The sequence below is a fragment of the Chrysochloris asiatica genome, unplaced genomic scaffold (assembly GCF_000296735.1).
Source record: "Chrysochloris asiatica unplaced genomic scaffold, ChrAsi1.0 scaffold00026, whole genome shotgun sequence".
Lineage (NCBI taxonomy): Eukaryota > Metazoa > Chordata > Mammalia > Afrosoricida > Chrysochloridae > Chrysochloris > Chrysochloris asiatica.
Genome location: NW_006408544.1, coordinates 26016705 through 26019809, shown reverse-complemented (window position 1 = coordinate 26019809; position 3105 = coordinate 26016705).

Genomic DNA, 3105 nt, shown 5'->3' with positions numbered 1-3105 from the left:
TGAGCAAATAATCTGAGAAGCTGGGTTATATGAAGAAACAATGTGGCATCAAGATTGGAGGAGAGTCATTAACAACCTGGGATATGCAGATGTTACAACCTTGCTTGCTGAAAGTGAAGAGGACTTAAAATACTTACTGATGAAGATCAAAGACCACAACCTTTGGTATGGATTGCATCTCAATGTAAAGAATACAAAAATCCTCACCACTGAACCAATAAACAACATTCTTATCAATGGAGAAATGATTGACGTTGCCAAGGATTTCATCCTTTTTGGATCAACCATCAACACTCATGGAAGCAACAGTCAAGAAATCAAACAACGTATTGCATTAGGCAAATCTGCTGCACAAAACCTTTTTCAAGTGTTAAAGAACAAAGATGTCAGCTTGAAGACTAAGGTGCACCTGACCCAACCATGGTATTTTCAATAACTTCATATGCATGCAAAAGCTGGACAGTGAATAAGTAATACCATAGAAGAATTGATGCTTTTCAGTTATGGTGTTGGAGGAGAATATTGAAAGTGCCATGGGCTGCCAAAGGAACCAACAGATCTGTGTTGGAAGAAGTGAAGCCAGCATCTTCCTTGGAGGCCAAGATTGCCAAACTTTGTCTCTCATACTTCGGACATATTGTCAGGCGGGACCAGTCGCTGGAGAAGGATACCATGTCTGGTAAGGTGGAGGGTCAGAGAAAAAGAGGAAGACCCCCAACGAGATGGATTGGCAATGTGGCAGCATCAATAGGTTCAAGCATAGCAATAATTATGAGATTGGACCAGGACAGGGCAATGTTTTGTTCTGTTGATACCAACTCATAGTACCTAACAACAACAAGGGAGAAAGAGAGAGGTCTAGAAGTTTGCTCAAGGTCATACAGCCAGGCAAAGGACAGAGCCAAGTTGCAAATCCAAGTCCCTTAACACCTTGTTCAGTGTAACTTTCACTTCACCTGCTTTTTCTCCAATTTTGGTGCTAGGCCTCTAGGCCTAGACTAATTTACATGTGAAACCCTGCAAGTTCTGTTTGTTGTTAAATGCTGTGGAATCAGTTCCAATCCATAGCGACCCTGTTTAGGGTTTCTAAGGAGCAGCTGGTGAGCTTGAATCGCCAACCTTGCAGTTCAAATAGCTTTGCAGTCTGGTGCATTAACCCACAGTGCCACACCTGGACTCCAATTTCTTGTTAAGTGACCAATATATAATGTGTAGCTAATGAAAAAAAGTACAGTTTCACTTTTGTTACAAAGGAAGGGGAACTCTCAAAGGGATCATAATAATCAGGCCTTTCTCAGCTGAACTTGGAGAGTTTATGGGCTTTGGGAAACAATCCATCCTCACAATGGCCCAATGTGCCTGGAAACTCCCATTGTCATCACCATTCACTGGAGGTGTAAAGAACATTAAAAGATATGGCCCAGGGTCAGTGGCACCCAACCCATCAATCACACAATCTTGGTGACAGAGCAAGGAATGGAACTGTGACTCCCGTGTAACTATCCATGTGAAAATGCTGCAGCTGTCACGTCATGTAATGTACTTTTAAATACCCCAAAGAGCACTCGTCAAGGAACAGAAATGGACATCCAGTACACACTTGAGACTCATCAGCAAGTACCATGTCCAAGGTCAGAAAGATATCAGGGTAGTCCCAAGGGAAACCTCGGTCCTCTTTATATCAAGCCCTTGGTCATCAAGCTATGAGCATTTGTAGTGTTCATTTCTGCTGAAATATCTCTGCCAGGATCACAATTTTACTTAAGAATAGAGAAATATCTTGAGAGAGCAGAAAAAGGTATCAGCCTTCAAGTTGTCAACCTTAACATCGAGTCGAGCCTGCCATTAGCTTGTTTTGTGATCTTGGGTTAGTCACTTTCATCTTGAAAATGACAAGAGTTGGGCCGGATAGCATATGGTCTTTGCTGTTGTTAGCTCCCATTGAATCAACTACTATTCATGGCAACCTTCTCTAAGATAGAATGAAACATTGCCTCATCCTACATCTTCACAATCAGCAGCATACTGAAGTCTATAGATGGAACAGTTTTACTAATTTGTCTCATCAAGAGTCTTTCAGACCCTTGTTGGTTCCCTAGTTCACCAAATATGATGTCTTCTTTTAGTAGTTGCTCGTTATTGATGACATATCCAAAACAAGCAGGTTGGAAAATGCTCCATTGAGATCCATAAGGTCTTCATTGGCTGATTTTCAGAAGCAGATTGTCAGAACGTTCGTCCTAGTCTGCCTGAGTTGGAAACTTCACTGAAACCTGTTCAGCATAGGTTATCCTGTTGGTATTTGAAATACCAACAGCATAGCTTCCAGCATCACAGCATCACACAAGTCATCACAGTACGATAAACTCACAGATGGATAGTGGATATATTCTTTGCTGTTGTTATAGAAACATGAAAAAAGAAAGAAAGGGAAAGAGAATCCTTACTTATTGAACTTGCAAGTATTTTTCTTGTCAGATAGGACAAGAACTGTGTTGTTTTTCTATGGCCCCACTGCCTCATCCAGTTCCTGACACAGCAGTGTGATTTGATGAATGTTGAATGAGTGAATAAAAATAGTGCAACCCCTTTGCTTAGGATGAGCGATGTTACCATAAATTCTGTACATATCTTGCATGCATTTCAAGTGTGACTCATTTCATGCTGGATAATCTTGTTGTTAATCATCCTAGAGACCTGTCAAAACATGGTCACTGGCTTCAAAAGGCTCTCATGACATGGGAGATCAAGATTATGTTACCTCAGAGGTCTAAACAAGAACTGGTGGGCAGTTAGAGAATGATGGTGAGACTCAACTCAATGCACAGCTTTCTAATCATAACAAGTTTCTAACAGATTCGTTTCTGAAGTCAGGAATACAAATCTCAATAAGAGGAAGGGTAAGCACTAGCCAGTGGATGGAAGGCATAGAGAGAAACTGGAATAGATAAGTACTGAGTTTCCATCCAAAGCCATGATTCTATGTTTATCAGCCTGCTTTTTGAGTGAAAATACAGGGATATTCATTTTAGAATGGCGTTGGATCCTATTTTGAAATTTATTAATTGTGTGACTTTGGGAAAATGTGTTAGGACTCTTAATATT